This window comes from Rhinatrema bivittatum, chromosome 3 (genome assembly GCF_901001135.1).
Source record: "Rhinatrema bivittatum chromosome 3, aRhiBiv1.1, whole genome shotgun sequence".
In the NCBI taxonomy this organism is placed as follows: Eukaryota; Metazoa; Chordata; class Amphibia; order Gymnophiona; family Rhinatrematidae; genus Rhinatrema; species Rhinatrema bivittatum.
In genome coordinates, this window is record NC_042617.1 from 352604716 (window position 1) to 352620300 (window position 15585).

A 15585-nucleotide genomic window follows, 5' to 3' on the forward strand; every position below is an offset into this window, starting at 1 on the left:
TTCATATCTGTTATGTTCGTGGACCCTTGGACCGGTTGGGACAAAGGATGGAGTGCTGTAGAAGACCACAGCAGGTATCCCAACCGGGAGGCGGTTCGGGGAACTCAGAGCAAGCTGTGATACTGGACTACGGTGGAGTCCTATGCGACCAAGGACTCGGTATTCAGAGGAAGGACGGACGACGTTGGGCCCTGGTGATTGAGGAGTCTTCACGCTGGAGACCGGCACTCCCCCGGGAGGAGCCCTTAGGAGTCCGGCCGCTGGGACTTTTGGAGATTCACCCTGGAAGTCGGAGTTCCCCCAGGAGGATCCCATAGGAACCTGGCCGCTGGGACTTAGGTGACTCCCGGAAGACCGAGGATGGTCTGGATGCAGGCACCTCCTGCAGGTCGTTGATTCCAGATGGCTGGTGCCTCCAACAGGTCGTATGTAGTCTTTGAAGAAAATCCAAAAAGCCAGTCCAGGAGTCAGAGTCCGAAGAGTGGTCCACAGCCAATCCAGGGGTCGAAGTCCAGAGAGCGGTCCGCAGCCAATCCAGGGGTCAATGTCCAGAGAGCGGTCTGCAGCCAATCCAGGGGTCGATGTCCAGAGAGCGAGTCAAATCCAGTCCAAAGGTCGGGGTCCAGAAGAATCAATCCAGCAAGGAGGCAGAACGGAGGTGGGACGAAGAACCAGAACCAAGGATGAAGCGGAGGGAAGTCAGGAGACAAGCCGGGTCAAAATGAGAGCAATCCAGGAATGCAGCAACAGCAGACTGGAGACCAGGAACCTTGTTGCAAGGCGAAGATCCTCTCTGAGCTGCAAGGTGATATACCCTGCAGCATCTGACGTCATCCACTGGCAATCTTCAGTTTTCCCGCGCTGGCCCCTTTAAGAGGGGAGTCCCTGTGCGCGCGCGTGCCTGGGGGGCGGGGCCAGCGATGGGAGTTGGCGGTGTCTCCCTCGTGGTAGAGACGCCGCGGCAGGCAGCAGGACAGGCCCAGGGGGCTGAGGAGAGCATCGCATGGGCCGGGCCGGCCCCGAGGTGAGTGGAGGGACCAGGGCATGGCCCGGTCCCGTAACAATATCTGTGTAGCTGGTGTATGGTTGGCCATTTGTGCACGTGAAATAACCTTTGTATAAAGATGAAATTCTTCCAAAGAGACCTCACTGTATTCAAGAATTATATGAAAATTGTCTTTGATTTGACTTAAGAGATCTTTGTGGAATCAAACATTCTGATTTCTTTCTCTGTCCACTCCACCTTCACCCCCTCACCTCCTGTTCCCTTCAGGACAGGAGATTGGGGGGGGGGGGGGTCAACAAGAGGAGAGGAGAGGGGCTGAATTAGGGAACAGAGTACCTCTGCTCTCCTTTGCTCTGCCTGCTCCAGTCTCAGCCTCATCTCCTTCCTCTTCTGTTCCCTACAGACTTCTTGTAGAGGGAGAGGCTGGATCTGGACTGAAGGCAGCCACCCTGTAACTTTCTTCAGACAATTGAATTAAGTGGTGGAGAAGCTTCAGGTTTGTTGATTGTGTGGCAGCTTGTAAATTATGTGTTTTCAATATAGGGAACAAAAGTCAGGTGTCTGAGAGTACCCCTTCTTGTTTCTTCCTCTCATCTCTGCATGCAGAAGGTATGGATCTTTGTAAATCCCCTGATCTTGCTGTTTTACTTACACCATGAACTAGATATGATTCCATATTTATTATTTTATACACATTTATTGCCATATAATACTTTCTTTTTTATATTTGTAGGTACTTTTTAAAGACATCTGATTTGTGAATTGTGCATTGTTTGTAACCCTGACGCAGGCAGCTAACTGAAAAATGGCCATGTTGGTTCTTTGATTATCTTATGTGTTTCTATTCTATGTACAAAGTTCTTTGTTTCAAATATTAAACAGTTTAACATTTTTATAATTTGTGTGCCTGATTTTATTACTTATATATATATAATTCATTTATTTATTTTCACATATTTTTTTACAATGTTTTAAAATTTATTTATTATATATATTTTTCCCCTTATAATGTCCTCTTTCTATGTGTACCACTGACTTTGCTGTTTGTTGATAAATTATGCAGAATTACAATTTTTGGAGATAGTTGGGCTATGTCTAGAAGAGCAATGGTAGAGGGGAAGGTCAGTGATGCTGACTTACAATGTTTTTAACCTTAGTGTAATTGTTGATTTGTCTGCCTTATGCTCTGCCCTTGGCTATTGTTATTGTAGTTTAATGTTTTTATATTTAAGTTATTTAGCATTTCTTTGTATATTATGTGACTAATACATTACATTAAAATTAATTAAGAATGTTGAAAGATTTAACATTTTGTCATTCTATATTCTCCTGGAATATGAATCTCTGATTTGTTGTTCAACAAAGAAGAATTGAGAATAACCTCAAATTCTCTAGAGATGAATCTACTTGAATTATTCATAAAACCTGAGTTTCTGAACAGTCCTCTGAGAACATCTTCAGGTTACACCCCTATGGTACTATTTGTCATATGCTCTTTATTATATAAATATGCATCATGGAAGATTATCACATGTTGATCAATCTATATTAAATCACCTGTCCCCAGAGATGAGATCTGAGTGGCCCCAAAATCCCTTTAACTGACATTTCACTGTAGATTAGGCGTCTGAGGTCTAAATCAATGCACAAGTTTACATAATCAGATCTACAGCAGCTGCTTCTTTATTTCTTAGTTTTCTTGTTTTTCAAGCAAAAATTAGAGACTGAAAGACATTAGCATGAATTATTATATAGACAGAGACGCTGCAAATTTACTTGAAGCAGGGAAGATTTTTGCACTCGTCCAAAATTTGGCCCATTGGAAAAAGGTCAATTACATCATCATAGTGCAGGGCTTTTAGTCAGTGAATCTTTTGCCCATTTCTTACATTTGGCTCATAGTTTCAAAGTAAATGTAGGCCAAGCAAGCAAAAGAAGCCAGAATCATGGGAGAAGGTCATTTTCTCCAGCATCTTTTGATGCCAGCAAGAGATTTCAGAAGATGAAATGCAGCTGAGATTACATCCGATCTGCTCTTGGTATAAAAGTATACCACTGGAAACTGAAATCTTTCCTTTTAAACACTATCATTGGAAATCTAATCTATCCTTGAGCCGATCTGAATTACCATTTAACTATGGAAAGTACAAATAAAACAGAACAAGACATAAAACTGGGAAGAAGGACCAGATATTTCATACACCAGAGCTTCCTAAACTGTGTGTTGGGACCCCAAATGGAGTGGCAAAACTTTCATTTGAGGTCACTAGTGCCTCAAATGGCAGCACTCTTCAGGTGTCCTAGCAGCATTAGTAGTGGAATGCAGCATAGGTCTGTGAACTAGCAGGCACTCACAGGACCTGCCGTGACACTGCTCTTGCACGAGTTTCTTTGGTAAAAAGGAATCCCTGCATGAGGAGAGATCAGGGCCAATGCACTACCTGCGAGGTTGTACTAGCTCACAGGATATGTGCTCACTTTCATTACCAACATTACTGTCACTTGCAGATCACCATCAGGCTTGGGACTACCCATTAGGGGAGGGGAAGGCAGAGTATACATGGGCCGGCATAGATTGCCCCTGATCTACTATTCTCATCCATCACTGGATCTAGCTAAGAGAAAAATGTTGCCTCTATCATCAGCCTGTTGACATCTGCCTTTGACTCAGGGCCAAAAGGAAAATATTGAGGCGGACCCTGGCCAGGGAGATGTTTGGAAGAGGTGCTACTTGAAAGGAGATATGAGGGGCAGAAATGAATGGATATGGATGGTGAGAGAGGGGGAAATGGCAGATGATCAAGCAGAGGATATAAGAGGAGATGGGGGTGAGGGGATCGGCTGAAGAGGAAGGTGAGAGAAGAGTTGGAGGGGAGAAGGGCTGACTGGGAGGTGAGAGAGGGGATGGGGATGAGTGTTAGGAGGGAATGGGGGGATTGGATGAGAGGAAGGGATGACAGAGGATCAGCTGGGGGCTCACGGGGGTGAAAAAGAGAGGATGGGCTGGGGAGGTGTGAGGAGCAGATGTTGAGAGAGGTGGGTCTACTGGAAGGGAGGAGGTTAAGAGAGGAGGTCCTCTGGAGGGGTTAAAGACTTAAAGGGGAGTCAGATTTGAAGGGTTGGGGTGGGTTTGGTTTTTTTTTTCTGTGTTCCCTTTCTCCCCCCCCAAAATGATAAGAAAACGACATGAAATTTCGTGGGGTTTTCCTATCATTTTCGGGGACCCCCGATACATGATGAAAAAAGAAATATCATAAGATATTTCCTTTCGTCATAAAAACGATGCACATCCCTAATCATTTCTTCCATTTCATGTTAATGAGGGTACTTTATAGAAAATCTAAATAAAATAAAACAAAACAAGAAATGAAGACAAATGAAACAAGCAAATTTTCAGCTTCACAGCCCAGCCTAGCAAAACTGGAATTTAAAAAGGGTTTAGACAAGTTCCTAGAGGAAAAGTCCATAAAAAATGATTAGCCATGTAGACTTTGGAAAAATCACCACTTATCCTTGGGAATGAGCAACAAGGAATTGGTCTGACGAGTACTTCTTAGTGACCTGATTGACCACTGTTGGAAATGGGATGCTGGGCTGGATGGATTATTGGTCCGACCCAACATGGCACATCTTATGTTCTTAACCTTTCCCTTGAACTCCTCCAGCCTCTCTATATCCTTTTAGAGGAATGGCTTCCAAAACATTGGACATATTATTCAAATTCTTTTCTCATCAGTGACTTGTACAGAGGCACAGAGGCCTTATCAGCTCCTTTTCTTCTACTTGCTATGCCTCACCCAAAGCACCCTTCTGTCCTTCGATCTCTGGCCACTGCCTGATCACTCTGTTTCGCTGGTCAGTGTATATTAGCTTCTCATCTCCCATCATGCACATTTGGTTTCTCTTAGTTTCCCTAAGCATGATACTTTTGAAACAGAATAAGCATATGCAGATGGAGAACATTAACTAATAATATGCCAGTTCATTTGGAACCATAGACAAAATTCAAGGAGAAGAACTGTTGTCTGTCTATCAAACCTTCATTCTACTTAATTTCAGGAAAGGAAGCATAACCCATGAGAGGATACCTTATTGCAAATACCTGCCTTCATATGAGAAATAGGCATAAGGGTTCATTCATATAGCAATGGCAAAACTTCTGATCCTTCTGGAAATTCAGGGAGTAAACAATAAACTAACTTAACCTATATATTTTGCTTACTAGTTCAACACACTCAAAGAAAGTCAAGGTTTGTTGAACTTAAACCAGAGAATCTGCAAAGGAGTTTGAGGAGTTTCTTCTGATTTCATAGAGGTCAGATTCAAAGCAGATTCTCTCAAATTGGCAAATCCACATTAAATTGGTTAGATTTCCCTCAGATTCACTGTGAACAAATCTAATTAAAAGTCTAAGCCATTAATCAGACTTGAACCATGCTGAAATTTGCTTGATTCAAGTGTGCCCTCAAATTTTCTATACATCCCTAATTCTGAATTTAAAATCCTCACAGAAAAATAGCACTTCTTGAAATTAATATTTTAACTTATTTAAGTAGTGCAACATTTAAATGCATACCATTTACAGGGTAAAAGGAAGCTACTTGATGAATGCTAGAGACCAACTTTATTTATCTCTTGTAAAATTCAAATTTCATTAATTGGGAAATTTTAAAACAATCACAGACAGTTTATAATTGACGGGGACTAGGTCATGGTGAGAGCAATCTTCAGACCATAAAAGAAAGTGAGAGAGAAGGAAGAAAGAGATTGGATCATAACATATTTTAAGGTTTTCATAGGAATATACGTACATTTTTAGAATTCTGCCATCCTTTTAATCATGATGTGAGCCTCTGCACAATATCGGCTGATGCATAATAAATGTTTCATTCATCCCATAAGGATCAGGGGTTCTCATCATGAATTGAATGATGCGCTAACCTTAGCGGTTTATATGCTGACAGAGATATATATAAAGAGAGGGCAATCTTCACATGGCCCACATATTTACAAAAGATGCTGGCAGTTTGAGAACATGTACTCTATGCTAATTTTTAAAGAGATACTACTTGGGTACTTTTGGAAGCCCATGCATGTACCCTGTTATAGAGTCCATCAAGCTAGGGCAAGAGACTTAGTAGAAATCTCATCTTTGTGAGACTTTCCTCACTCCAAATGACATCAAATCTTCACTGAGGAGTACTGTGCTGTTTGTACATCTCACTCTGCATGTAAAACTGGCCCTTAAACCCTAAACCACCACCATTTCACCTCAAGCTATTATCTGGCCCTCCTATAGAGATATAAATAGTTGACTACTATGAGGGCCTTATAAATCGGTTCTCTCTCTCTCTCTCTCCTTCGCAAGCTGCAAAAGGTTTACCGCACCACCCAATACTATCTATGTGAAGCACTATGTTACTGCACAGTGCGATAATTATAAAAATTTCCCTAAGCACACCCCTTTCTCTTACTACAGGCGCTATGCATGCAATATTATAGCATTTTGATGAATCTAGGGGTTGGTTTGCAACCTGCTGTTCTGAGTAGGCTATTCTTGCTGTATGAATTAGGCTTAAAATAATTGTATTATATGAATTTTAAAGATGATATAAGACTCTTCATTCAGATGTGCCAGCAAAATTAAGGGAAAGAAATATTTTTATCCAGAGAATGTTGTGTGGTAGGCATTTTGCAATAAAAGACGTCTGGTGGTTCTCTAATAGAGATTGAACTAGCATCAGTTAGCATCAATTAATATCAAGGAAGAAGGGACCGATATGTTCTTGAAAGTTCATGTACCACAACATCATAAGAAATGCCATACTAGGTCAGACCAAAGGTCCATAAAGCTTAGCATTTTATCTCTGACAGTGGCCAAGCTAGCTCATAGGTACCCGGCATGGTCCAACTGAATAGATCCAATCCTTCCTGCTTATAACCAGGGATAAACATTGACTTTCCCAAGTCTACATGACTAATATTAGCATATACTTGTATAAATAACCTCTACTCATTCATTGTGTATTATATTTTTTAAAAGTCAAAAACATGCCTGTATTTTCATTTTCATGCACAGTTATATGCATGTAAAAAGGAGCAATCTAGGGACATTCTGGGGTTGGGGCCAACACCTACATGCGTAAGCTGCTATTTTAAAAGAGATGCACCTATATTTGCCAACCTACTCATGTATTTTTATGCCTATTAATTATCTGGTGTAAGTGATGTTAAATGTGTTTATTGTGTAGCTCTGACTGGGAGGTCTGTGTGAACTGGGGGGATTTCAGGCTGAAGAGCCAGGAAAGTCTCAATGACCTGGGGAAGGACTGGGTGAACTGGTAGACTAATTGGTAAACTGGTTAATTCCATTTATGTGTGCATGTTTTAAAATTGATCGACATGCACGTAAATCAGGATTTACATGAGTAAGTCCTTGTTTACTTTCATGTGTAAAATACACACACAAATATTTTTAAAATAGGTTGGAAAAGTGTGCATGCTCAATGTATTGATGTACATGGATTCAGTGTATGGCATGTATTCATGCAAATGTTTAAAAACATGTGTATGTTACGGGATAGAGATACATGTATTTTATAAACTGCTTATATCATATGCCTGGTTTATAAAATACTTGCATATATCTGCTTGCTGCCATATACGTGAGTATATGCCACTGTGTGCATTTGTTTGAAAGTTATCCTCTGTGTGTTCTAAATTTTATCGTGCCACAAGGAGGAAAAGATAGATTTATCAGAAGGGAACAAGATTGACAAAGGATGAGAAAAGGTTTTTCATTCTCCTCCACAGGAACCTAAAGCCAGCACAAGTAGCACTATTGATGATAGCAAGAGTGATAAAACCAGGTGTCCCATGCCCATGATGAAGTGATTTTTTTTAGCAAGGAGAAACCAGAGGCAGATCATGGGAAGAAGAAACATAAGCAAGAATAACAACTGATGCCTGCTCCCACTCCCATCACTGTTTCTATAATGAATAGGCAGAAGAAGATAGAGTCATGGAGGGTGATGCCAGCAGTGGAGGGACCGGGACACTAGGAGTGGAGTAGCCAAAAGCAGCTCAGCACTCACCCCCCCCCCCCCCAATTCCTCCTGAGCAGTATCTTCTGCAGATATTTAGAGAAAGTAGTGTTTCAGATGATTAATCATTTGTTATAATCAGAGGATATTAAACTTGTAGAAGCTCATGAGGGTTTGGGAGTCTAGTTACTAGCATGCTGTCATTCAATTTTTAGCTACAGGAGACAGAATGTGGGGCAAAGAGCGCTCCCCAGGAAGAGCAGACATATCCCTGGCCTTTTTCCTCCTGGTCTGCCCTCAGTCCTAATCCTATCAACAACACCTATGGATCCAGAGAGGGAAAATGGATCCCTTAAAATATCAGAGGTGTGGCAGCAATTGAAAGTTGGGGAGGGGACTGCATTCACTGTTGTAAAGCCTTCAGAAGATAATGGGGCCATCTTATAAACAGTGATATGCAGCATCATTTGAAAAAAAAAAGAGCAACTATTAGCATTGGTTTCAGGAGAGACCACCATTTCTAAATCTGCTAAATCTGGGGATCGTGTATTCCATTCACAGTAGCTGCAGCAGACAAGCCAGGGAAAAGGGGGTCTCCCAGCCACACCTCTGGCCCCTTCTCCTAGTGATCTTACAGGCAAGCAGATCACATACTCACATCAGTAGAATGCTACCAGGCTGCAGATGGGGTGTTTTAACATATCATTATCCTACAGTAAGAGGCAGGCAGAATCAAAGGTGGGTGACAGTGCTTTAGGGAAAGGAATGTCATAGATGACCTGTCCCTGCCGATCACAGAGAATGTGGGATTTAATCAGATGCTGCACCTCTTAGTCCAAATTAAAAGGAGCCCTCCTGAACAAAATTCTTTATTCTTTATGAATGTGATTCCCACCCTGCGATATCAGTGCTGTGCTCACATGTAGGCACAGTTGGACATGCTACAAAGGAGTGGCATCCATTGCACAAGTGACGTTTTGGACTAGGCAGAATATTGTGCATGCCTGTCTCTCCCTGACGGCATACTGGTAGCAGCTGGATGAGGCAGAGGTAGGCAGACAGCAGATCTACCGAGGGCCGACCAGCACAAGAGCCATATTTTGATCAGTATCATAGAGCAATAAGGAGGATGATGTAGGGCTGGAAGCTAAACCAGAGAGACAGGACTGTTCCTGGTTTGGGTTTTTTTTGTTTTTTTGTTAGAGCTAGGGGTGCTAACATGAAACAGGCAGTGGGAAATGGGGGCTATAAGGTGATCCATGACTTTGCACACCACATATATTACTCTTGTCACTTTGATTTGTGTTTCCCAGTGTATTTTATTGAAATTATTTAGATTCAGTTTTGAATTAATCACTCTTCTTGTTTGCAGAATGATGCCCTTTAGCAAAATATAGGCTACGTCAGCCTTTTAGCATCCAAGCATTAGTGTTCACTTGTTTATGAAGCCTGGAACTGCTCTAGGGTCTGAATTGTGCATGGCCGCATCTTTATTACAGATAAGTACTTTTTCACTCTATATATCTTGAAGACATTTAAACCAATTTTGACTGCTTTATCATGTTTCTGAGCTGCTATGAGCTCTGTATAATTTCATTATTGGAGGGCAGGGAGTCTTTAGACACATTGTGTTGTGTTACCCGATAAACACCTTAAGAACTCATTATCCCTGTGACTAGATCCATGAACTATTCATTCGTCTTCTGAATGACCTTATTTATTGAACTGTTTAAGGGATATTTTTAATTCACACTTTTTTTGCAGAAAACTTGCTATGCTTCAAAGATAAAAATTGGAGGTTTTTGAGATCAATGGCTGTAATTTGGCTGTTTGTTAAATTTAGGAATTACAGCTTTGTTCTGAGATATGTTTCTTCTGTTTAAAGGAAACTTTGATCTCTCGTGAGTATTAGAACTTTATTTATAGGTGAGGAGGGTTTCCAATATTTTAGGGTGGTTTTTTTTCTCATTTAGCCCCACATTTTCTTGCTTTTGTTTATGTTAGAAATAAAATCATCCAGGAGCCCATGCCTCTTTCCTAAAACAGGATATAAGGGTGAAAAAGGATCTCCCGCCTAAACCAGTCCTCTTTTTTTGGACCAGAAGGGAGGCAGGGGATCTGAGGCAGGCACGATTATTTGATGAAAGACCATTAGAAGGAGGAGAGGCATGGCGGCAAGGGCCAGCAGGCATGAATATAAAAAAAATGTACTGAGTGTAGGAAAGGAGGGGGGATTGGGCTAAGCTTTCCAAGGGTTTATCTGGCCAGTGCTGATTTTTAGTACTACTTGGCTATGGGGTACATTTACTAAATTGCAATATGGCGATAACACGCGTTAATCCGCATTCTATCATAGCCTCCCTCAGAATACACTTAGGCCTTTACAACTAATTCAAAATGCTGCTGGTTGTATGCTTACTGGTACCAAGACCTACAAACATATCTCACCAGTATTAGTACTTTGTTAGCTGCCAATCCATTGGCATATAAAGTACAGATTAGCTGTAAGAATATATAATTTATTGAATAATTCCAGTTCCCCTTGGGTCAGTTCAACCCTCAGGTTCTACATTCCTTCATGAACCCTCAGATCTTCCAACCACTGCCTATTAGATGTTCTGTCTCCTCGACGTGCAAGGTTGTCAATAGTACGTGAAAGGGCGTTCTCCATAGCTGGCCCAGCACTCTGGAATTCTCTCCTTCTTTTCTTATGTTTCTTATAAGATACTAAAGAGTTTAAGAAGGCATTAAAAAACACATTTATTGAAAGAGGCTTTTTCTGTCACTCCATAGCACGTAGTTTCTGTTTAAATGACCAGCACACAGATGATCAACCATTACAGTACCAATGTGATAGGTCACTCGTTACAGTCCCGTACTACCATATTAACAGCATAAAGCACCCGGAGCCCCATTTATTTATTTATTTATTTTTGGGTTTTTATATACCGGAAGTTCCTGTATAATATACATATCACTCCGGTTTACAAGAAAAGAATAACTATCGCCTGGATGGCGGTTTACATGGAACATATAGAACAATATAGAACAATTAACCATTAGAAAGCAAATTACAAAATAAAATCAACTTAATACCGAAATAAAGCAAATAGACATTACATTATTGCTGTAAGACAGGAAGATTGTCGTTCTTCCTGCTCTTAGCTCTCTGGGAATGCTTGTAAGAAGAGCCAAGTCTTAAGTTTCTTTTTAAAAGTAGTATGGCACGGTTCAAGGCGAAGGTCTGGTGGTAGCGAGTTCCAGAGAGATGAGCCCGCTGTGGATAGTGTGCGTTTCCTCAGGGAGGATTTTGCAGGTTGGGTGATCAATCTGTTCTGGTATGCCCTGCTAGTCGGCTTTTTGGAAGTGTGTAGCTGGAGCTGGAAGGTTAAGTTGAGGGGAGAGATGCTATGTAGGGCCTTATGTATCATCATGCTGGTTTAGAACTGAATCCTGTATTTAATAGGAAGCCAATGGAGATGCTGGAGGATAGGGGTGATATGATCCTTTTTTTTGGCGTTGGTGAGAATTCTTGCCGTGGCATTCAGTACCATCTGGAGGGGTTTGGTGGTGCAGGCGGGAAGGCCCAGAAGGAGTGAATTACAGTAGTCCAGTTTCGGGAGAATGATGGCTTGGAGTACTGTGCGGAAATCTCTGTAGCGTAGAAGTGGCTTTAGTTTCTTTAAAACTTGTAATTTAAAGAAACATTCTTTTGTAGTGTTATTTACGAATTTGTTGAGGCTGAGTCTGTTGTCTAGGAGTACACCCAGGTCTCTGACTTGAGGTGAGGTGGTGTATCCAGAGGTATCTGGAGAATTGCTGGAGGTTAGGGAGGTGGGCGGGACACAGTTTTCGGGTGCTATGATAAAGATTTCGGTTTTGTTAGTGTTTAAGACCAGGTTGAGGTTGGCGAGTAGATTGTTGATGGTTGAGAGGCATTTATTCCAGTAAGACATGGTTTTGTGTATAGTATCCGTTATAGGGATGAGAATTTGTATGTCATCCGCGTATAGGAAGTGAATTAGATTGAGGTTAGTAAGTAGATGACAGAGTGGGAGAAGATATATGTTGAAAAGGGTGGGGGAGAGTGAGGATCCTTGTGGTACCCCCATTTTGGATTGAATGGGGTGAGACTCCTTGTTGTTTATCTTGACTTTGTATGTTCTGTTCTCTAGGAAGGATTTAAACCAGTTGAAAGCTGCTCCTGTAATGCCGATGTCAGTTAGCCGTTGTAGGAGGCTCGAGTGGTTCACGGTGTCGAACGCTGAGGAGAGATCCAGAAGTGCGAGTAGGCAAGGTTGGCCTTTTTCCAGGTTGAAGATAATGGTGTCCGATAGTGTGGCTAGTAGCGATTCGGTGTTCTTGGTCTTACGGAATCAAAATTGGTTAGTGGTGAGGATATTGTTGTCGTCAAGGAATTCTGAGAGTTGTCTGTTAACAACTTTCTCCATAATTTTAGCTATCATAGGAAGGTTTGTTATGGGTCTGAAGTTAGCAGGATCTGTGGTGGGAAGGTTGGGTTTTTTGAGGAGAGGTTTGAGCATTGCCAACTTGAGTTGGTTAGGTACTTGGCCTTGGGCGAGAGAACAGTTAATGATATCTGCAACTGGTTTGGCAATGATGTCAGGGATTGAACTCAGCAGGTTTGAGGGAATATGATCTAGAGGGTGAGCGGACAGTTTTATCTTCTTAAGGATGTTCTCTATTTCTAAGGTGGACTTGGGTTCAAAGGTTTCGAGCGCTGCTGTGTATGCGTTGGGTTGTAGAACGGGTGATATCGATGATTGAGAGCTGTGGTTGCTTGCATAGCTTGTGTGCGGAGATGGCCCTTTGAGAGGGGCTACGAGTGTGGTGATTTTGTTGTCAAAGAAGTCAGCCAGTTCCTTGGCTTTTTTGAGAGCTTGGTCATCTGGGATGCTGGGTGCGGGAGGTTTGGTGAGGGCTGATACATAAGAGAAGAGGGCTCTTGAGTCAAATGAGAAGTGGTGTATCTTTTTGGAGAAGAATTCTTTCTTGGTTTTGTTGATTTCGTTTCTATATGAGTTAAGGCATGATTTGTAGATGAGGAGGGTTGTTGTAGATGGGCTTTTTCGCCATTTGTTTTCCTTGCATCTAAGCTCATGTTTACGTGACTTCAGCTCTGTGGTGAACCAAGGTTTCCTGTTGTCTTTGTCAGGATTGATAGATTTTGTTGTCATGGGGCACACTTGATCTGCAACCTTGTTAGTGATGTTGATCCATGATGATGTTGCTGAGTTGGCGTCAGTAAGGTCCAGATGCATTAGTTCCTTGGTCAGATGTTTGCTGAGGTGATCTCCTGAGCACTGTTTCCTGACGGATATGGTAATTGTTTGTGTTGCTTGAGGGGGAGGCTCAATGATCTCTAACACTGATGAGATGATTCGGTGGTCAGACCACGATACCGCAAGGCAGGTTGGGGTGGTGTAGGATGAAAAACCTTCGTTTATAAAGATAAGGTCTAAAGTATGACCAGCTTTGTGGGTGGGTTCTTTCACAATTTGTCTGAAACCCATATGGTTGAGGGCGGAGAGAAGAGTTTTGCAGTTGGAGGAATGAGGTTGGACATCCACGTGGAGGTTGAAGTCTCCCATCAAGATGGCCGGTTTTCCGGAATTTAGGTGTTTTGCTGTAAGTTCTATGATTGGGGAAGGGACTGATTCCAGCAGTCCGGGCGGAGCGTAGATTAATGCGATAGTCAGATGTTTAGAGTTGAATAGAGCAAATTCAATGATTGCTATGTTATTGGATGTCTGCAATTTCAGACCTAGCGCTTTTTTGGCTACCAGGAGGAGGCCTCCTCCTCTTTTTTTAAGTCTGGGTATGGAGAGTAGGTCGTAGGTCTGGATGGGAAGCTGATTGATTAGGGCTGTGTCGGTGGGTTTTAACCAGGTTTCTGTGATGGCACAGATGTCAGGTTTTGAATCGGATAGGAAGTCATTGAGTATATGAGTTTTCTTGGATATGGATTGCGCGTTAAGCAGCGTGAGTGAAAACAGGGCCAGGCCGAGACATTGGGTGACGGGTGTCAGCAGGTGGGCCTGAGCCTCTGTTGGCGGTTATGGGGGGGGGTGTAGGGAGCTTAGGTGCTCTCCACCTGTGGTTGTGGATGATGGGAATGGTTAGGGGGTGCATGGTGGAGAGTAGAGCAAGCGTATGGCCAGTAGGCAGGGGGAACTCTAGGTTAGTGGTATCCAGATGAGGGTGGAGGTCTCGGTGTGGATCTTACTCCGTAGTGCAGGTATAGAGGCAAGAGAATTAGGCCCGACGATAGGGCTCTGAGTTAAATAGGCGGACGAAAGCTGTGTTGGGCTTACCTTGAAAGCCGATTGGGATGGAGACCTGGCTTCTGGGCTGCTCTGCTGGGCTGCACTAAGGGGCGCACAAAGGGGCCAGCCCCTTTGTCGTGCTCCTTCGGCGTGCGACGCCTAGTCGCTGCGTGAGATTTAAAGGGCTCCTGGCCCTGCTGCTATTGGCGGCGCTGCAGGCGATTTTTATTGGCTGCCGGCCCGGAAGAGGGCTGAAGGAGGAGCCTCGGGTCTCTGATCGGTGCCTCGTGGTCGGCGCGGAGGGCTGCCGGGGCAATGGTGCGATTTAGGGCCTTACCCCGGTGGGTCTCGGCGCCAGCTGCGCAGGCCTTGCACGCTCCGGTCCCAATGGTGCAGGCGAAGAAGAGGCTGGATTGCGTCGCTGCGGGAGATTTAAAGGGCTCCTGGCCCTGCTGCTATTGGCGGCGCTGCGGGCAATTTTTATTGGCTGCCGGCCCGGAAGAGGGCTGAAGGAGGAGCCTCCGGTCTCTGATCGGTGCCTCGTGGTCGGCGCGGAGGGCTGCCGGGGCAAGGGTGCGATTTAGTCTCCATCATTTACCACATTAATATTGCTGATACTTGTACCATTCAAATGTTGACTTGAAATGTTTTCCACTCCCAGAAGAACCTTTTTCTTGTATCTTAGTTTCTTCTTATGATAATGATTGACAATGTCTTTTTATTGCTTTATGAATATATATTTTATGTGCTGTTTTATTTAACTATGTATGTTGCACATGTATCCCACCCCAGACTTTGAAGGGTTGCATATACTAAATACTTTCAAATAAATAAAATAAATATTGTAGCAATAGTGTGCAATATCATGTGATATCATGTGCTATTTTAAAATATTTCCTCCCCATATGTATATTATTTGCTTTGCATGCATAAAATTAATCTAATGCAAATACAATAATGCAGCTGGCATATTAAAAATAAAAGCTATATTATTTTATCACATTTGGAGGAGGTGTAGTTATTTTTTCCAAGGGACTCGTTATGCTAACATGAATCCCAAAGTCCCCAGGATGTCTCTTAAAGGGCCTGTCAGCCCAAAAATAATTATCCACATCAGCAAAGAAATCCCTTCAGGGCCTTGCATGACCCCTTCCCCCCCCCCTCCCCCAGTGACTTTGGAAGTGGCAAGGGCCCAAAAAGTAAAAAAATAAAGAATTGAAGCTCATGTGGTGACATCCTGCCCCCTACC